General features: G+C 40.7%; 1 protein-coding gene and 1 long non-coding RNA gene across 3 annotated transcripts in view; both read right to left on the reverse strand.

Moving 5' to 3' along the window:
• Positions 1-10379: 10379 nt before the first annotated feature.
• The window catches only part of LOC140347147 (uncharacterized), a 413233-nt gene continuing 401163 nt past the window's right edge, over positions 10380-22449 (reverse strand). The window contains exon 5 of the long non-coding RNA XR_011924357.1: positions 10380-10390. This is a non-coding gene — a long non-coding RNA (uncharacterized lncRNA). The remainder of the gene's footprint in view (positions 10391-22449) is intronic.
• edil3a (EGF-like repeats and discoidin I-like domains 3a) overlaps positions 22258-22449 on the reverse strand; it is a 131397-nt gene continuing 131205 nt past the window's right edge. For both annotated transcript variants that reach the window (XM_072432742.1, XM_072432741.1), the window contains exon 10: positions 22258-22449. This exon is cut by the window's right edge and continues 879 nt beyond it. The gene's annotated coding sequence lies outside the window, so the exon portion shown is untranslated.

The following is a 22449-nucleotide window of genomic DNA, read 5'->3' on the forward strand; positions in this document are numbered from 1 at the left end:
GGTTGAAAGTAAATAATAATGTATGCATATACAATGTAGGCCAATGTAAATTTGTTCACAGTTGAGTTTCAAAGAATTTTAGTACAAAACTCACTGGTATCGGTGTCGGATTGATATTGTGATATTAGCCATAGTATTACTTGGTATCGGATTTAAAAGAAACAAAAAAAACACATTTGTGGTATTGCCCATCACTAACATGATGGCAGAGCCTCCACCAGAACACCACTTCAAACTATAGTTCCTTTTATCTCTAATACCTGGGCAGGTTTGTGATATGTCTTGCAGTTCTTGCTTGTTGCTGCTTCGTGCTATGATTGGCTGCCCACATTGATCTGGGTGCATCATCTATCACCTGTGCCTGGACATGCTCCAGTTTCTCCCATGCCTTATTACTAGACTCTCAAGGCCAAATGGTATGATGGATGCCACCCAAGGGACACAGTTTATCTCTGTAGGTGCTCATAACAGACTCACCCTACAGCCAGGAACAGGAAGTAGCAAAAAGGGAAAAGTTTGTTCCTAAGGGTAAATCTTTCAGTTCATTTTTGGAAGCAACATAAACTATAAAGAAAAACACAACACTTTTTTTAACCCTTATATTAATAAGGGTATACTTTTTTCCACAGTTGAGATGAGCATTATAGTTGGTCAGTTTAGAAGCACTAGTCATCATAAAATTCAAATATAGTAACCTAAAGGTGTTTTTAAAATTATTTTCATTCTATCACACTTTCTTCTGATCAAAGCCAATAATAATTACAGCAGTTTCATTTTTTTTTTTGTAGAAAGAATAGTGATGGCTCAAGCCTGTAGTGTGACATGGCGAGCAGCAGATGGCGCCATTACACACCGCATGAACAGTAGCTCGACAGTAACTAAGCGTCTCCTTGTAGCTCTCTTTGTTCTGTACATATGCGCCACTGCCTCATGCTTGCTAACCAAGACCTGAAAAAAGAACACAAACTTTCCCAGCTTCAAACAGCAGATGTGTTATCCATATTCACTCTTAATCTGACATGTACTTGTATGTAAGGATGTCATCAAAGCAGCAGAGGCCCAGAGACATGGGCAAACTGTGTATCAGCTGCACAGAAGAGGCCTTGTATTATGTTCCAGTGGGTGATTCATGACTGCAACAGGCAAACCAACATGGGAGACACATCTGTGCATCCACTACGAAATCAACTGAAGCTGACACATCCATGTTTAAAGGTGCACTATGTAACCTTTCCTGGAATGTCCCACAGTACGGTAGCTTTTCTGACTCCACAGATCTGATCTGTAATTTGGCCTGATGCCGTCACCTGCTTGTCTCATGGAGATAATGTAGTCCATTCTGTGGAAAGTTACACCCAAATTAATGCCATCTTCATAAAGACAAGAAGGTGATGTTGTTCAATCTGAAACTTTAAGGATCATTTTTATTGCCATCTGTGTCATTTAGTAAAACATTTGAAGAATGTGCAAACAAAGTATTTAATTAAACTACTTAGTGCTGCGCTGTGGCTGAGTGTATAGCACATGTGCCAGGCTCTGCATCGGCAGTTGCAGCGTTGTGAGTTTGATTTTGGCTTTGACAATTTGCTGAATGCCTTTTTCCTTTTCCATCCCCCATCCACAAATCCTACTTCACTGTCCTGTGTAATAAAGTATATTTGCCAAATAATATAATTATACCACTTAAAGGCCAGGACCCAGGGTATGTGTCGTCCCCAAACCTGGAAAAAGAACTACATTTGGTCTAAACATGATGAATGAGACTATTCTGCACCATAAGCATGACTTGTGTGGCACATAATGAGTCAGAGTGACCTGTTGGAGCCCCGCAGTGCCCTCCAGCGGACAGGAGGCGCCACTGCAGGCAAACCACTCAAAACAGGAACATACAAAATAAATCACGCTACACAATAAAATTACACAATAAAAAGTGTTAAGAAGAGACTTACGCTTTGGCATTGACCTCACACATAATGTCTGCTATGGAGTAAGACTATAACTAACATTATTTTAGTTGTGAACTAGTCAGTAATTATTTCTCTTGAGATTTTTTAAACAAATGATCAACCAAATAAACATTGAAACACAGTGACTAATGGGGACTGTATAATTGATGTAAATCAGAAAATGTTTATTCTTTTTTTACATTTTGTTTTAATAATGCCACTGTCTCTGTTAAAAGAAGATAATGTCGTATGTGTTTTAAAGTCTGTAGTCCAGATAACAATTACAATTATTAGAATATGTCTACAATTTTTATTTTTTTTTATAGTAAACTAGTCACCATTAGTCGATTAATCATTACAGCCCTTGACTTTGTTATGAATTACATTTGAGTTACGTACAGCTTTATTTTATGTTATATGCTTGTATTTTTCTGTTAAACCAGTGGTTTTGAGTTCTAGTACAAAATTATCATCAATAATATTCTTGTTTAAATTAAATTAATGTCCAAATCATTCAGAAATGTTGTATTTTTTATTTTCAAGTACAGCCTGGTAAGTGACTGTTGTGTGTAAAATTACACAACAACAATTCTCTCTCTGATTTGGTATGGAGCCTTCTGTCCCCCCATTGCTCTTTCACCATCACTGCATTATTGAACATGCTGCAGCGTGGATCCAAGCCCAACACAGGGTCAGAGCCACAGATCCAGGATCAGATGTAGTGGACAAGCTACATTTAAATGAGGGTCAGGGCTGCTCTGAGACAGGCGGCTGCACATTACCATTCAAATCAATGCATCCTGCCTTTAAACATCATTGACGTAGGGTTCAGGGGCCCTAATCCCTATCAACAGGAGTTAATGGGAAAACTGATAGCAAGGAAGTACAGCCATCAGAAAGGGAATAATCCTTTAACAGTAAAGTTATGCGAGACTATATTCAAATTATATATTTATAACAATAGCTTTTAAACGTCATGCTCACGGTGGGATTTAGTTCAAATTATTCATTAAAAACAGACAGACGCACCGGTGAGTCTCGAAAAAAAAGGAAAAAGTCTCCTTTTTTGCCTCAGCTGAATCCAAAACAGCTCCATGAGTTCATGGGTTCATTTACCCTTAAACTAAAACTTTACTAATTGGGAGCATGGTGGCTAAGTCAACTGTGCGCTCGCGTTTCAAAGGAAGGACCCAAAACAAGCAAAATAAATTACTCATCAAAATAGTAGTTGACAATATTTCTCTTCCAAGTATTATAAGTGGGTTCAGCATAGACCTCTCGGACACCAGGGGCTGTAAGGTTAAGGGGCCCTGCACACTTGACTGGTCCAACCATCCAATATCCTGGTGCAGAATGCTCCAAGTGTCCCCAGTGAACAGGTCACTTAATGTCAGACTGACTTTCCTCATATCTAATTCCTCTCTTCACTGCCTTTCATAACACTTTTTTCAGTCCTTCCAGAGCATGACTTCCCCGTCGGCTGTGTGATCCCAGTCCTGAGAAACCCAGCGAGGAAGAGGGATCAGCGGAAATGCCAAGGCAGTTAATGACCTGCACCGGGTCAAGACACTCAGAACATGGGCAGAATGTTATCACTTTCAAAGAAAAGTGAGACGGGTAAAGAATAATCTAGCATTATGCTGGAAAATGTTAACTTCTACAGAGGAGAACTCAGTGTTCCATTTAATTTAAGCCAAATCCATCTGTGAATAATGTATGAACTATTTTGCCATGTTGAACTATAAACAAAAATACAAATCCAACAATTAGTTTTTAAGTCTGAAATGGGAAATGTTGTGTGAAGAGTGCAATCAAGAGCAAAATATGGCTAAATATTAGCTGTGACAAAAATAGCATAGAGTAAAAGTACATTTTTTGTTGGCACTACAGCGGAACTTGGGAGATCATGGAAACTCTGCTCCTGTAATCAATCATAAACATTAAAAACATGTATAAAAGGGCAGAGGAAGAATAGAGAACATTTAATAATAACATTAATTTTCCTGAAAATAATAAACCCTTCATATGGAATTGCTTCTTCTTAAAATGGGCTTGTACAATTCTAAACGCTGTAAGAGAAGTTTGACAAAAGGGAGAGAAACTTCTGGTCGAGGTGTATTTACATCATCAAATCAGAGACATAGACGAGTGCACGAGATGATGACGGTTTTTATGGAGCGCGGAGAGACATTGAGCTGGAAAATAGCAGTGATAAGAACGCGGCCGTGTCTCTTTGTGTGATCACAGCTCCAGCTCTCACCCCTGAGGTCTTGATATATCGCACACGCTGGCCAACACTCAGTCACTTGTTTGAGATTTGTGAATTCATATCATCACGTCTAATACTGGCTGAAAGACTGTGTTTGGATTGAGCCATCGAGATAAAAGTGGGATTAGATATAAAAAAAAACTCCAGAACTGCCAAACTAGCACTAAGACATTACAGTTGCTCTACGGAGGATGTTTGGGAGGATTCAAAACCCAATAATGTAACATTTCAGGTAAATGGATTCAAATATGGACACATAGTAGACGTATTATGATGACAATATTATGACTTCAAAACATAGATAAGGATAGATGATGTAATATAGTGAAAGCAGTGGCGATATTGAGCAAAAACTAAAACTTTCAACTTCATCTTGAAAACTGAAATCATCACACTGTCTGTCTTTATTTCCAGACTGTCCTCACACTAAAAACGACATATTTGATTGTTTCGTAGGATCCCAAAAATACACTAAATAGAGTTGTATCTCGTGTGTCAAAACAGCGCCCCTGCGGCTGTAATGGAGGCGGAGCTAAAAGTCTGCTGTAAAGATTAACAACAACTTCAACAGGATATTTAATGAAGATGATCATGAGGTCAGGTCGATGGTCAGGTATTTGAGCCACAAGTAAAAGTAAGGAAAAACTTGAAAAAACTGGGTAGTTTCAGACTTCAACGCTTAAGCCGAAGTGAAATTTGATCAAACCATTGCCTAGTAAATAAATAAGTAAGATTTTACGGCAGCTGCTCCAGCTGATCACAGTTGGATTAATATTACCCTCAACTCGTGATGTCAGAGCAAGTCATGGTCATGTTAGGTCCATATCACATTTAAATGCTTCAAAGAATTTGTCAAAATCTGCAGTAAGCACTACTAGGGTCTCACAAAGACAAAGAGGATTCTAATAGCCCATTAAGATTCTGAATAGGCTAGCTCGGTAGATACAAGGGGGGAGTTTCTGTTGAAACAAACAACTCTTTCTACTTCAGGAAGGCTCCTCCCAATGGGCGGGTCTTACCACAGAACAGTATTAATATCGGAGTTCTCGACCTAAATTCTGTTATTGACAATGACTCTTGGATGAGAGTCGAAACGTCTATTTTTTTCAAACTGAGTCCAGATGACTACAACTGAAGCTTTTTCTACTATGGAACACGCCTGGACGAATGAGGGATTACACCGACACTACTAGTTTTTGTCATTTCTGTCAATTTAGAAGGACGTTGAGGGCCAAAAAATTGCTTTGAGGGCCACATACTACATAATAATGCAATACTGGGCCTGGAAAATCCCTCTCTGCTGCCTCCCTGCTCCTGTGACATCCACTCCTCCTCTGATGTCTCATTGTACAGCCTCCACCTCCTCCACCTCCTCCACCTCTGCTCCACCTATGCTCCACATACAAGTCCGGAAACTCTCAACTTAAGGCAATCTTTCATTGACTTGAGTGTAATTTAGACAACACCTGCAGGGGCTGTGTTTTGGCACGAGATACGCCTCCTTTTGGCCTATTTTGGGATCTATCAAAACAACCAGACATGTCGTTCTGATTTGGGGTCTGTTATTTCTTGTATGTGTGAAAACTGAAATCATCACACTTTTGGTCTTTATTTCTTGTATGTGTGAGTAACTGCAGTTTGAACACAGAAATCATCACACTTTTGGTCTTTATTTCTTGTTTATGTGAGTAAAGTGCAGTTTGGAAAAGAAGTCCTCTGCGGGTCAGGAGACTCTTTGATTAAGCAGAGTTTGAGGCTGACACAGAGCACAGGTGACAGATTTGCATAATGCATGAGGGGAAGCCATGCAGGCGCGGATATAAAAAGCATACTTAGATATTCACAGCTCCTTGTACAGTTGAGCCCGGGAACACTGTACGCTACTGTAGCACAACTTTAGCATAATGCACCAGAACAGTGAGTTTGAAGCACATTAGGAGGCTGCAGGTTTTTGTCGGGCTGATACTGAACTGTTTCTTTCATGGGCCGACAACAACAGCACAGGTTTCCTCCTGGGCCAGCGAACATGAGGCACATCCATATCTGACATGGAAAAACCACAAAACCCAAAGCAAATTGAGAATCATTAACCCAAAGCAACCTGGACAAAAGACTGTGGACTTAAAACAAGAAGATTGTTTTCACACATTTTTTTAAACTTGGTTTATCTGTATCATTTCAACATTTATCTGAACAGGAGGTCAACACGTTTTTCATCAGTTCACAGTTATTGGGCTCTTTCTCAGAAAAGAACAGACAACTTTTATTTAGAAACTGTTCATTGAATTTACATTGTTTCCTCAATAATGCAGGTATGTTCACACACATACCTAAATGCAAAAGGTGTATATTTTGGTAATCAGAGCAGTACTACAGAGCATGTCACTGAATCAATAGACTAATACACCAGCATTTATTCCATTGCAGGTGTTTATATGTTTTTATATGGAAATAATTATTTGAAATAGCTTATCCTTCCACAGACCTGACTCGTGAGTTGGCCTAAGACACTGTCAGTATGTTCTGCGCATTAATAAAGATACAAGTATGAGTCGTTGTTTTTTTGATACTGTACTGGAATGTTTGTAGGGCGCATAACTCTGTATGTTCCACTGTATGGGTTTGAACTGTGGCGTTGTTAAGCTTTAGCTCTGTTTGTTGCTTCTCCTCCGCTCGTTTCTTGGCTGTAGACCAGACAAACCTGCACTTCCTCACTTCATCCAATTCTGTCACGTTCTGTAGTGCCGCCTGAGTTGTTGCGTATTTGTACTCACCTTGTTTTTGGATATGGACTTGCCTGCTGCTCCTCGTTTGTCCAGGTCCTTTGTGCGTCTCGCTCCAGCTCCCAGTGTCATCCTGCTCCTGCTCTGTGCTCCAGCTAAGTCGGCCTGATCCTTGCATCCACTGCCTGCTTTTACCTTTGTAAAAGAAACTGTTAAACCTGCCTCGGTCTCGTGACTCTTCTTTTGGCTTCAGCCTGTGGACCATTACAGATCTGATGCAAAGTGTAGACGTTTTAGTCTATTAAGCTATGTTAGTCCAAAAGCATCTGGTGCATGATCATTTTAACCACTGTACTCTGGCTTTATGACACGTTACAAAATAATATTACAATTACAACCAGTAACATTAATATTACAAGCAGTAAGTACCTTTTGCCAGTGCAAAACAAGAAGCAATTACGTCACATAATATGAATTCTGTATAATAATGATGGACAAGACGAGCCGTAGTCCTCTGCACGGAGCTGAGAGAGATGGAAACAGCTGACGTGTGAAAGCATGGAGAGAAAAGCTGAGCTAAGAGCCACAGGATTCAGAGCAAAGACCCCAGAGGACGACACGCGGGGGAGGGGGGAGGCTACAGCGTGCACTCCAAAGCACTGGTATAGACCTTTTGCAGAACAAGCCACCTGCAGAAGTGAACTGCCTGATAATTAGTCCAACAAGCTGGACTGTTAATCTAAATCTGGATCTTATCTGTGGCTCCAGATGAGGGGAATTAACAGACTTCATTCCTCTGCTGTGTCTTGTCTCCAAGCCTCGATCATTTTCTTCTAATCATGGAGCTATTGTAGCAAGTGGCCTCCTGAGATACAGCACATGCAGCACGCTCACACTGTAACAAATGATATGGGAATTATGATCGATTTATCTATAGTTACTTTTTCATTGCAATTGACGATTTTATTTTTATATAATTCGGACACTCACTGGAGAAATCACAGGAGAAATAAAGTATAGTGCTGGGACAAAAAAAATTAAGTAATTATTATCGCACCACCTGAATGAGAGTTTGCAAATATTCTGCCTTTTTTTCGGGGCACTTTTAATATAAATGGTAAATACATGAATTTCTACTTTTCACTCACCAGTGCTGTACTGAGCATGTGCGAACTCAACACTTTTGGCAGGAGCAACTATTTTCCCAAAAGGACTCAAACGTCTACCAGGGCATTTTATTCAGAATACAATTAAGTGATCTAATTTACAATACAGCCAACTTTTAACAGCAAACTAACTTCTGTGGCGCTCTGTGTTGCTCACAGACCTGATGCTGTGGGACAGTGCTCTACAGTCGCTTATTTAAATGTATCTTGTCCCTGTGAGATAAAAACGCGTGCTAAAAAGCCATAAGTTGCTAACATGTTTAACAGCTTGTCCTATCTGTGCCATTGTTGCCATGGTTACCACTCTAGATATCCAGACTATTCAGATGCATGTAAACATGGATATGAGTATGTTGTTTCTCAGAACACATGGAAACACCATGTCCAGAATACAGTCATAACTAGAATACTGTTATTTGTGCGCGAGCAAACACACTCCTCGTTAATAATAAGAATAATAATGTTACACTTTTGATGCGCTTGTTGAAGACTCTCAAAGCCCTGTGCCCCTCCAACCACTACCAGCCATTCACACACACTCCACTTTTATACTGGGCAATGTGAAGTGTCTTGCCTAATGACACAGAAACAGAACTTTGTCCAAGCAGGAATCTTAACTTCTTTAACTTAAACGAGATCTGACTTTTTCCGTACAAAGTAGGGATCTAATCTCTAATGAAATGGATTATATTTTACTGATTGTGTGGCCCTCCAGGCAGTTAGATTAGATTAACCTTTATTGTACCTTGAGGGAAATGTGTCCTTTGCGTTTGACCCATCCTTCAATGCCACTGGGGCCACCCGGAGGAGCAGTGGTCACTGCAGGACCTGAGGAGCCGTCTCCAGATCCTGTCCATAGCTTGGTCATCCTTTGTTTCTGCTTGCAGCCCATAGTTAAGAATCACTGATCTTACCACCGAGCTACTGCCCCGGTTACAGGTGCTTTTATTACATGAATTCTGACTCAACGCGCTCGCTTCTCCAAGAATGTTCAGAAATTTACTCCGATTGGCCACTAGAGGCGTATAGAACCCAAACTCCTGATTTATAAATCAGCCCTTGACCAGTTATAACTTGCCATGGTAGCAACACTTTAATGTCATAGTGTGGAACATTCAAGGCAAAGTGATAACATCTCCATGGAGACAAGCAGGTGGTGAAACCTCCACCAGAAAAGTTACATACCACTTTAAGTCATATGCTATAGTTTTTTCCCCATTCTTATTCTAAGAAACACATTAATTCCTGCCACGTTCCCTTCCATTTCAACTCACCGTAAAATTAATAAATAAATTCAGTGTTGGCATATCATCGCAGTCTCGCAGCTCATAGCCATTCCATTCACAGCCCTGCAACCCCATTCCCACAACAGGCCTATGCCAAAAACAAGACATAAATTAGTAATGAAGCAGTGAGTGGAAGGAGGAACAACAGGCAGAATGTAGACAATACTTCAACAGCGAGTGAGCGTGAGTGTGTGTTTGTTTCAATTAAATAAGCAGTCTAGTGGGACTCACTTGTAGCATGGACCCACATCTTCAGGTTGCTATTTCACTAATGCAGTTTTTATGCTAATGTGTTTTATGTCTTAAGGAACAGCAATGGGGGAAATGCCACAAATGTGAGAGGAGTTGACACATTTGTGATACAGAACAGGGGATTACAAATTTGACTTGAACATATTTCTCCTTAAATCAAAATGAATGAACAACAATGAAAAATGTTATTTCTACGTCTTGAAAGGACATGAAGACATATATATATATATATATATATATATATATATATATATATATATATATATATATATATATATATATATAGCCCTTAAAGTATGCAACTAATGTATTAGAATCAGAAATGGTTTACTGCCATTGCCAATGAACAGAATTCACAAACATTGGAACTTGTATTGGTGATTCGGTGCAACATAAAACAATGAAGAATGATAAAACAACCAGTATAAGTCAAGAAGAGAAACAATTAAAATCTGCACTGGGATAAAAATAACAATAGGCTATAAGATAAAATATATGGGTGATTAAATGATGGTTAAAGTGACAGTGTTTAGAAGTGTTCATGAGTCCAGCGGCAGAGGGAAAGAAACTGTTCTTGTGGTGGGAGGTTCTGGTCTGGATGGACCGTAGCCTCCTGCCTGAGGCGAGCGGCTGTGATCCGACCTGCTCGTCCCAGAGCCCTGGAGACGTACAGGTCCTGCAGAGATGGACGTCTGCAGCCGATCACCTTCTGAGCAGAGGCACAATGTGCTGTAGTCTCTGTTTGTCCCTGGCTGTGGCTCCAGCGTACCACACGGTGATGGAGGAGGTGAGGATGGACTCAATGATGGCCGTGTAAAACTGCTTTGCCTTCCTCAGCTGCTGCAGGAAGTACATCCTCTGCTGGGTCTTCTGGATGAGGAGCTGATGGTGAGCTCCCACTTGAGGTCCTGGTGATGGTGGTGCAGAGGAAGCGGAGGGAGTCCACAGAGGTGATGGGGGAGTCTGTGATGGTGATGGGGGCTGGGGGGCTTTAACTTTCCTGAAGTCCTCGATCTTCTCCACTGTCTCTTTTGCGTTGAATGTATTTCATGTTATCATAGCCTTACGTTTGAAAAACATGCATTTGTAATAATTGTATGATAATTGTAAAAGCATTTTGTTAATTAAAAGGAATAATAGGGTCTAGATATATCAAAAACATCTTCATCGACACAGAAGGACACACTTAAATTATGCACTGTTGCAATTTCAACATTTTTATTTGTTAAGCTTGGTTACCCTGAAGGTTTTTCCTCTGTTGTTGATATAGAACAAAGACTCGAAATGCAAATTGCTTGGTAATTAAATTGTCATTATTGGTGGTCCCTTATCTGAACGCACAGACAGCTCTTAATGCAGGCTGCGGGCGAGACAAGGCTGATGCTAAAGCCAAAGCTATCAGTGCTATTTATGAGTCACTATGCCATTTGACTATTAGCCAATTACATTTCATCTGTGTAATACTGGGGCTCATTTGCAGGGAATAGTTACTGGCTACAAGTGTGTCATTAAAGAGTAATCTAGTTTTATGGTTGCATGCTTTGGTAACTGAATTGTGCCTTTTGTTTCGTATGTGCACAGAATATCTTATACGTTTCTGTAGGAGACTGTGAGTGATGGTAAACACGTGGAACACATGCAGCTCTTATCAGATGCATATTAAACACCCGGGCCGCACACTAGTCATTTTCAGATTGACATCTTCCTCTGGTTATAAACTGAGCCAAGACCTCCATTTAATCTTTTTTTTTTGTTGGTAATAATACAAGCATGCAGCATAACCCACTATAGGTCATGCCATTAGATTTGAGTCCCATCTTTTCAAAATGGAGGCCAGACAGAGCAGATTTCGATGGGAATAACAATATTCATGAACATAAAATCCATATTTAATCGTTTTAATATTGTATTCCTCCTTGTGGAATCTTAGCATTATATACATGTTTCAATACATCACATAGCAAAATGAACATAACATAATAATGATGATAATATTACTTGGATTTATGTTTTAGTATTTTACCTAATGTATGACAATGTGCTTCATGTGGACACCAGTCAGACATTTAAGACCAACAAAACCTTAGATAAAAGATCTAAGGTTTGAACTTTATCTGCAAATGGATGTATTTAGTTGTTTCCTGTGACTTTTCATTGTTTGATTGTCTGATTTCTTACTGTTTTCTGTCGGGCTATTCAACCCTTTTTGTAAAACTCATTGAGGCCAGTGACATTGGGCTTTGTAAAAATAAATGTGTACCGTATATGTTACATACATGAACTCTGAGTATCCCATAGTAATAGCAACATTAGACAGGGTCATTTGGACTTCCCCATCTGGTCACCAAATTGAGAAGGAGTCATTACAATTTCCCATTTTACCTCTGCACTTATGGTTGTTTGACAAAATACCTCTCTGTACATCGTCGTCTGTGTCCATATCTCCATCTGTTCATAGCTCTGCACCGGGTCAATGGCTCCACTGAGGAGCTGTGATGAAGAGTCAACAGGCCGGCCAACCACCATCTTCTGCCAGGGCACTTGACCCGTCTGTGCCAAACAAGAGCACGGTGCTAAAGAGAGGCTGCCATTAGACGTGGCAAGGTGGGTTTTATCGACACGTGTTATTAGGTTAGCTGTGTAAGATATTTTATGCCAGTTGTAGAACATTAGTTATTTCTTTTTAATTGGCCTTGTATACAGAAAGAATACTACAAACCTGTGTATCACCAAACATTAAATGTTGTCCCCATAAAACAGGATGTTCCAGATTGTGAATTCAGTTTTATGATGGAGCTTTTGAAAGATCTATGCAACTTAAGTACACTCTTCACAATGTTAGACTTGACACAGAGACATAAACAGTCAGAAAATTATTCTGCAACATTTCTTTAATAACCATTGGAGTAACAAATTGACCTGACACTAGAAGACCCCAAAACACTCCACCGAACAGCAGAAAAACACACAATGTGTCACAACTGGTGTCTTTTTGGACTGACCAGTTAGTTTAATTTTTTTACTACAATATATTTACTTCCACCTGACTCAATGATAGTGTTATTTTATGCCTTAAATGTGGAGAAATGCTGTGAAAGTGTTGATAGATAAGTCCTCAGCTCATTTCATCAGAGCTCTGTGTCCACAGGAATGTTGGGTGGTTTTGATTTAACTGTCGGTTCACATTGGCCAGTGCTGCTGCTGGATGTGAGCAGAAAGGCCTCATTAGAGCTGAGTGCTGCTCTCTGATTGCAGATTGACCAGGCTAGGATCGCAGGCATCAAAGCGCTTTCCTCTTGCCAGTCACATCATGGCCGTTTCTCCCCTTTATCCTCCAGCCTCTCGCTCCAGCTTTAAAGGTTTCCAGTGGTTTTTGGTTCAGGTCAGAGCTCAAAATCCTTATTCTGGCTCGGCCTTTGCAGGTGTCCTTTTGTGAGTTCAAACACCACTTTGGGAAATAATTAAACTATAAACAGTAGGAAAGGGCCTCTCAGACCTGGTTATGATCACCACAGGAGCCTGCTGAATGAAAACGTTCAGTCTGAAGCCAAATAGCATATGATAATAGCTCACTGTCTGCAGGGTGACGGAGTATAACTGTTTTTTGAGATTACAGCATATTATTTATTGTATCAATGTATCAATGTAACTTGTAACATTATTTTCCATTGTCGTTGTATTTGTCTTATACCTGAAACATAAATAGAGATATGCTTTCCAAGAACAAGGAATAGGTGGCACAGTGGTTGAGTTCCCTTTAGCCTCAGTGCCCCAGTGACATTGATGGGTCAAATACAGACATATTTTAGCATTCTGTTTATATGTGGCATTTGTTGCTTCCTGAAATGTAATTTGTAATTTTGTGCTTGGGATTCCAAGTCACAGTTCAAACAACTGTCTTCCTGTGTATTGCCATTATGTTTTAATGCCATGCTGCGTTCACTGTCAGTGTGGAGAGTGCAGTAGTTTGAAAGTCTTTCTGAAGTGGAACGCTGAACTCAATTGGCTCCCTGGGATTTAATGCCAATTTGGTGCCATCTCTGCCATTACTGAATCCAAATAAACACGGTTTATGCAAATAGTAGTGTTTTATAATTGGATGTGATTTGAATATGTATTTGCTCTGTGGTTTTCAAGCACATTAATGTAGTGTTAAACTTGAACATGGGAAGCAGCAGGCTGATCTTACAATGACAAACATGTGCTCCTACATTTCTGTAATAATCTTGTGGTTTAGAGTCTCTAATGGTGTAGAATTATTGGTAACTCATGGATGCTTACAATATTATAGATTCCACTTTATTGCCAAGCAGATGCTAAGTTAAACAGCTGCTGTACGTTGCTGCTAATTTATCTAATGTAACCTTAAATTGGGTTGTTTAAATGCAGTGTGGTTACAAAGTAGGCCTTTTATCAGTAAAGACAGTGCATCCATCAGCGTGACCCAGGATTCAATCTGTGTCTACTTAAATGTCCTTGAGCTTCTGACAGTGGCTCAGATAACATGTTTACCCTCTGGATAACAATGCTTCACTTTCTGAAAGGCAAGCCTGCTCAAAGACACAGTAAACAATCCACCACTGTTGTTATGTTATATGAAGGCATGAAAACAGGCATAAAAGGGAATAGAATGCTATGCGGTATGGATAATGAAATATACAAGCCAGGGTGTAGTGGTGTCGGGTTGGTAGGCTTGATAGTGACGCACGGGTCAGGGCTTTTTCAAACCGGCAGGTCCCACAATTTTTGGCTCTCTATGCCCCGCCCAGCCCGTCCTGTACCTCAGGGTTTATTTTTCATCCCGCCCCGACCCAACCCTACACATACTCCTATTTAAAAGGTTGAGCATTGAAATACTATGTAATTTGGACTACAGATTTGATTCAGTCTGAAGTAGCACCTTAAAGCTCTTAAATGGTGACAACATGTGGGATCTGCACCAGAGCAATGAGTCATTTTCACAAAATAATCCACCTACTGCAACTAATAATCATCTAAAATTGACTGGTTTGAGTCTTTCCTTTGCGTCTTCTCACTCTCTCCCACTTGCTAATAAAGTGCAACAGGAGAAGAACCAGATGTGGAGGAAGGCCCACAGGTAAATCAGCTCACACAGAGAAATTATGAACAGTGATGACTGCAAAGACATGTTCTCTACATGTTAAACTGAGAATTATTGCGTGTTTAATTACAATCCGAGTCTAATGAGGACCTGAATTTAGACTAAATACAAAGTTACACATGGAGTGAGGAGATGCGACACCGCGGTGGGCGTTTTATAACTCGTCCCGACCCGCCTCGCAATAACATGTGAATTTCTTGAGCCAACCCCACAGCACTACAACAGCAGCACTACACTGTCAACTTAAAGCTAGAGTCAAGACAAATCTGGCAGTCTAAATCACAATAGGTCAGAAATGTAAAACCTAATCTGCTTATTTAAGTGCTCTTGCCTGTGCACGAAGGACGAATTTCATGGCTGTAATGTGATCTGAAGGGCAGAAGCACCAGAGTTGATCAAAACTTCAAGCTCTCCTATAGACCTCAGTCCTTTCCCGCTCGCCCTGCTCGCCCTGCCCCGCTCGCCCCGCTCGCTCTGCCCCGGTCGCACTGCTCGCCCTGCCCCTTTCACTCGCTTCGCCATAGTAAGTCACACCTGAACTAATCACACAAGTGTGTGAGTGGCTTATAAACCCCTCTTAGCTGTAGGGTCCTCCATCCAGCTGCGAGGGCTCTTGGGCCAAATGAAGTGGCTAGTGCATAGGGTGAGGGACCCGTTTGGGAAAGGGCTCCCCATTCAGTGTGCGCTGACTTAGCATTATGCATATACAAAATATTGTAATGCGATGTTTAACATTATTAAAACACATACTATGTGGGTACACATTCATTTTTATACAAAATATGAAACATATAGCCTAAAACTAAATTGTCATTCTCATTATATATTTATATATAAACAGAAAAAGCTGTTACTAGCTTCATCGTTCGGCCATAACATTTTGTTTGAATTTTGTCTTACCTTATCATCTTGCGGTGTGTAGCTAAAGCTAACTGGTGGGCGGTAGTACTTCCCATGGGCTGCTTCGGACCCCTTATACGGCTCACTTACACAGCTTCACCTCACAATTAGGTGCATTGGGCCCCTGTGTAAAGGCGTCAAGTCAACCGTTAAGTTTGATGTCCTCTTTGAACATTATCATACCTGGTGCAGAGCATTGTGACCAAACGTATACAGACTGAAATGTAGGCCCTTCTGTGATGTCACTTACATTCCAGTAACTTTCTAAGCAAAATTAGTATTTTGTCAAAGTGAAACTTAGACATGTTTGATAAATCAAATTGGGTAGATGGGTTAAATCAAATGGGCGTGATAAACTCTAACCCAAATTAACCTGTGTTGCCATCTTAGTGTGGAGTTATTTATTTTGGATTGCCTTGTAGGGCATTGTTGCTAATTTGGTCATGGTTAATTTCAAATGTTATGCACATAATACCTACATTACACCCACCTCACCCCATAATGTATTCTATCAGACACTATTTTGAGTAACTCTTGACCGTTTAAAATCTATAATATTTAGGTTTGAATTGTTAATTGCCATGGTAATGAGCACATTTTTCATCACTCTGAAACCCATGGATAGTTGCAAATGGCTGTGGGACAAGAATGCTAACCACTTTATCATGCTATGATGTATGTATTTTTAAAATGAGAAAACTTTAGACCTTTTCCAATTAAGCAGAGGTCCATCTTACATTTAAATGATGCAAGGCCATGCAAAAGATTGTTAGAGTATTCAGAGCAATTGCTGGAGGCCAACAGGGCTCGCCATATGTGTGCGCATACAAATAGCCAACACACAATAGGCACCTTGAGGAATTGTCTGTGTAATGTTTGATTCTAATTGGGCCCATAGTGGGGTGTGCACAAGCATGCATAGTCCAGCACCACACACAAGCTTTTTCTTCACTGTGTGCCTGCTGCAGGATCATCAGCATTTTAGACCAGCATCTTATTCAAAAATAGTATTTAAAATATAGCCGCAAGCGGCAATGATCGGCCCTCGCTACGCCGCCGCCACGCCGCAAGAGGAGGGGGCGCTAACGCGCCCCAATTGTCCTTTTATTACGCCTACTGCTGAATCTGTGACGCTGTCACATCTTCTCCCCTTTGTTTTACCATCAAAAAGCAATTTTATTTTGAATTCTTGGCAAAATGTGCGGCTTTCACGCACAGACCGTGACTCTTAGAATAAAAATTAGTTGGTGAAAGTATTTATAAGTGTAAGCATGTTCTGGTGATTTCCCCATTGGAATAACATGGGAGGTTTCGATCATCGCTACGGCAAAGCCATAACAATTATGACATGGGTCTCATTTACTTTTTTGATGGGGATGCTAAAATTAAGTTGTGTCAAATTTCAGATAATTTCGCAAAACTAAACATTTAACCTCCATATAAAATCTATAGGGGGCGCTGTCGCGCCAAATTAATTTCACTTCAAGTAGGTTTAGGGCAAAGAGTTTAACAACTGATTCTAATTTGATGCAATTCGGACTTTATCTGCGCAAACGGCAGAAATTTTAAATATGGGAGATTTCTGAAATTTTAGTTACAGTTTGCGGCTTCGCCGCACAGAGACCGTGAGAGGTATCAATGTAATTTGGATAACTTTTGATGTCCCACTCCTCAGTAGCATTTTCACCAAATTTCAGCTTTTTAGAGCCAACGCCCTGGGAGGAGTTCGTAAAAGTACGACGTTTGGAAAAACTCCGAAGTCATGTTTAGCCATTTTTGAAGCAATATGGCCGACATTTGGTTCGGGGGACGGCGTTGCCGTAATAATATTTTTTACTTCTCTTGTCACCATCTACCTCTGCGCCAAATTTCATGATTCTACGATCAGATTTTTTTTGGGTCATTTCCCATCTCTCAATGCATTTTTGGTACATTTGGTGGCGCTGACGCGCCAATTTTTTTTATTTTAGAAAAGGGAAATAGCCAGAATGTAGAGAGGCACGATTTTTAGAGGTGTGCAAATTTTTGTGACTTTTCATCAATGTTCACTGGGTGAAAAATAGGGGGGTTGGTCCCGAGAAGAAGAAGAAGAAGAAGAAGAAGAAGAAGAAGCGAAAACAATGTTTCCCATTTTTCAAATATCATAAACTATACATTTTCGGAAAGCGCTCGCGCTTTCCTACCTCATGGTGTGGGTCCCTGGTCACTGACGGGTACTTTCGATAATTTTGAGTGGGCTCCGCCCACTTTGTGTTTTTGGCCCTCTATACAGTAATAATGTTCAATTTTTGCATTACATGCTTATATGCACGGAACATGCAAGAGATGGGGAACGTATTCGTGAGCTACTTAGCGCAAATGAGTGCTTTATATGGGGATGACGACCGCGAAGCGGTCGTCATCCCAATGTAAAGTGCTCGTTTAGTGCGAACTTTTGCACGGGCTTCGCCCGTTTACAACGGTAATGTTCCATTTTCCTACAACTAATTAGTATGCACGGGGCGTGCATGAGTGGAGGAGTGCGTTAGTGAGTGTTTGGAAGTGGGCGAGCGCTTCGCGCTCGATTTCGTGCGCACTACGTGCGCACTTTCGCAGCCGTGCTTCGCACGGCCTTACGAGATTAATAGGCCTCTCGCCAGCTTGTGGCGCTCGGGCCTAATTATATGGAGCAAATAGCTGTGTCATTAATGTGAAGACGTGTGTTTGATTTCAAAGCACTTCTCATGAATCACCAACAATAATTAATTTGACTTTATTACATCAAGCTGCTTCCCTGTACATGCTTCCGCAATCTGAAACATCAAATGCAACTTTCAACTTTCAATCAAGATGGTTGCTTTCAGTTGCATCTAAACTTGTGTTTCTGCAGTTGAATAAAATATTTAACAAAAAAAAAAAACTTTTGATATTTAATTTTTTCCAGTTTTATAAACAAAAGATAAAACATAACATAAAAAGAACAGAATACAAAATCACCAGAGAGAATAAATTAAATGAAAACACAAGTAGTCATCAACTAGACATAAATACAAACAAAATCACAACACAGCATAGTAGAAAAAGATTCAGTTGTAGTCATCTGGACTCAAATAAAACGTTTCGACTCTCATCCAACAGTCATTCTCAATCCGATTGAGATGTATTTAGTCAAAGAGTTTATGTACAAAAGCAGACAGCACACATGGAGCATAAAGTCTGATCCATCCATCTTCCGCTTGTCCAGGGGGGGCAGCAGTCTTAACAGGGACTCCCAGACTTCCTACTCCCCAGACACTTCCAACTCGGAGGCATTCCCGGGCCAGCCGAGAGACATAGTCCCTCCAGCGTGTGCCTCCTGGAGGCGCCCAGGAGGCATCTGGGACAGATGCCCGAGCCTCTTCAGCTGGCTTTTCTCGACGTGTAGGAGCAGCGGGTCTACTCCGAGCTCCCCCCGTGCCACCCGACGGAGGAAACTCATTTTGACCGCTTGTATCCGCAATTACCCAAAGCTCATGACCATAGGTGAGGGTAGGAACATAGATTCCGGTAAATCGAGAGTTTTGTCTTTCGACTCAGCTCCTTCTTTACCACAACAGTCCGATGCAGCGACTGCATCATACCCACCTGAAAAGGGCATGCCACCTTTTTCCGGTTGAAAGTCTGATAAATCATGTCATCAGTCCTCTCAAATTAACAGAACTGTATCACCATGTGAACACAGCCCGGACTCACATACCCCACGTTGTTGGCTCCATCTCCTGTACTGTTCATTCCTCTATGTGTTGTCTGTTCCTTAAGTACCTGTGCTTCTCTTGGTGTTTTTTACCTACAAAAATCACCAGAGTTGTCGAGAGAGAGCCCATGTGTCAGTCTTCTCCTCCTGAGCAGGCAATGTGCTCTTTCGATTGTGATTAGAGGGACTTCAACTATTGAGCCATCAAGGAGCTCAGGAATAATCTTCTCCAAAGAACTTTCTGTATCCTTTCCTTCTTTTCCTTCCTCTACGCCCACAAGCCTCAGGTTAGGTCGACGTGTTTTGGACTCCAAATCCAGGATCTTATTTTTCATATTGTTGTTCTCCAACTCCAGCGCCGTCATCCCGGCCTTTACTGTTTGAAGATTGTCCGCATCTAAAATACGCTGCTCGACTTCATCCATACATGCTCCAGTTACTCCCGCTGCTTTTAGCTGAGCGGCTACTGCAGCAGATACGGCCGGGCCCACGGCAGCTAACAACTCGGTTCAAAGAGACTCCATGGCACGCTGCACTTCGGACATTTTGAACCATATCTGATGATTGGTTATATTCTCTCCTTGGACCGTCAGCTTTGTTTGTTTTGGTCCTGTAGTGTTACCAGATTTGTGCCTTCCTTAGTTATGCATCCTTTGTTCTTCTTTGGGATTAGGTGGGTCAAACAATGATTTTAAAGCCAAGTTTTGCAGCAGAGGTTTTGGTTTTCCAGGTCAAAGCGCCGTCATGACCGGAAGTCAGTTTCTGCTGTGTTTTAAGTTCTTATGTTTCTCATGTTTCTGTCAATAATTCATATGAGACCTATCGGGCTCACAATGGATAGTTATCAACAAACTCCAATAGTCAGTGTTGGCAAGAGCATGGCGAGATGTTATGACAAAAGTAGTGTCAGGTGACTTGTATCACTGGTGGTGTGCGGCCATGGCCTAGTGATATTCACGCTGACTGAACTGGGTTCCTCCTTATGCATTATCTGCTGAGAAAAGCCTAATTGGTGAAGCGAGCATGTCCTAAGTGAGACACACTGCTGCTGTAGCGCGGTGCAGTGAGGGTGGCACTGGGAAGGATCTGGCCTCAATTAAACATGACGCCAGCGCATTTGAGTTTTTTAAAGGTCATTTATTTCCCACTTGAATGTTCTACAGGTAAAGTAACTGATCTGAAAATAACATCTGCATCTGCATCATTACAGAGGTGCAAACTGTGCATATGTCTGGCCCTGTTCTGCCACGCTGTCCCCAAAGACTACACAAACAAGATAACAAGAACCTCTCTTGTTATCACAGGCCACTTCAAACTCATTTGTCCTCAATACAGTGACAAACACTGCGCTGCTGCTGCTGCTGCTGCTGCTGCTGCTGCTGCTGCTGCTGCTGCTGCTGCTGCTGCTGTGCAGGTAAATCCAGTCCATATGATAAGTGACACTATATTTATCTCAAACAGGGTGGCGCGCTCATATTCTACATGACAAATGTTCAGTCACTTTTCACATTTTTTACACAACCCTTCATTTTATAACAGGACAAATGTTGTAGTTATAACATAATAGTAGTTATAATATAAGCACAAAGGCTCCAGTTACATTATCCTGGCTCAGTCTTTGTGAAGGATTATTACCTTAATGTAAACTGAAGTCAAATCATTCTTCAGACTAATGAATTAATCTGGGTTTGTAAGAACTTCAGTAATGACTTTGACCAGACTGTCTTTATGTATCAAAATCACATGACCAAGGGCATGCTGCCTCATTTCAGATAAGCGAATTCCAGCGCTTGGGTCCACTGCCTGTAGCCCCTCGGAGTAGGAAGCACTTACTAGTCTGGTTTCAGTGTAAAAGCATGTGTGTATATTGAAGCTTGAGAGAAGAAAACTATGTTGAAAATGATCACAATATGAATTCATACTAATAATGTCTTACACTTTATATGTGCTGTAAAGTCTTGCTGAAGCCTCTCTAAGCGCTACACTGTGTTTTTCATGCAGTCCACACACTAAACTGCCTCTGTAGCCACAGGTTAACCATCAGCCTCGCAAACCACACACAACACTCACACAAACAATCACGCGCACACCCACATGTTTATGTTGTTTGAAATTACAACACCATCAATGGTAAGAGGTTGAGCTCTTCGCTTAAAAATATGGTGGAGTAAAATTGTGCTGTGTGGAGCTGCTCTCACATGTATCCTTCATTTATTTAATCCACCAAACACCACTATTTGTTTAATTCAGCATCCTGTATCACCAGTGAAAGCCTTACACACTTAAAATGAGATAGGAGTGAGTAAGCAGAGCATATCTCCAGAGCCTTCTGCAGCAGAAGTAGTAAACATGTCAACTGGAGCATTCAATTTTGATTTTGTAGCTTCTCTGAGTGTGGACAGGGGCAACAAAACTGAAAAAGCTCATGAAGAATCTATTTTGCCTTTTAAGTTGCCAAAAAAAGACTAAAATGTAGAAATGCATCTTTACTGCGAGTGAGCTTGCACCTCCACAAACCTGACTTGTACTTGGCCCAGGTGAGGGCTTCCTCCTGCTCGTTTCCGTGGAATTGTTGTTCCTTTTGCTATCAAATTGCACAATATGGCATAAGACACATCTCCATGAAGAATGTTCCAAAGTATGGTTTTAACTCTCGATTTCAAAGGAATCATTAAGGCGATGTGCCATCTAAAGTTATATACTGTGGCTTTTACTAAAACAATGACTTTGGTTCCTTTTTATTGCTTTAAAAGATATAAGATCTTGTTTTGTGTTCACATTTAGATTAAAAATGATGAACATGACTGACTGTATTGACAGACTTCATTTATGGCTTGATACAACAAATGAACCATTTCAGAAATATGTAAAGAACTCCATAATAAATAAAGAATGTTTATTTAATTGGTACATATGCAAATGCATCAAACAAAGTTACAGACAATAGACATCTCCAATAGGTGATAAGAAAGGACACAATTGTGACATTATTCTTTTTCATATTTTATTATTGTTATAAGTATGTATGACATCTATCCTGAGCTTTTCAGTCAACTGAAATCTTATAGACATT

Source organism: Eucyclogobius newberryi, unplaced genomic scaffold (assembly GCF_026437365.1).
Source record: "Eucyclogobius newberryi isolate DKJ021-1_F unplaced genomic scaffold, fEucNew1.0.hap1 SCAF_6, whole genome shotgun sequence".
Taxonomy (NCBI): Eukaryota; Metazoa; Chordata; class Actinopteri; order Gobiiformes; family Gobiidae; genus Eucyclogobius; species Eucyclogobius newberryi.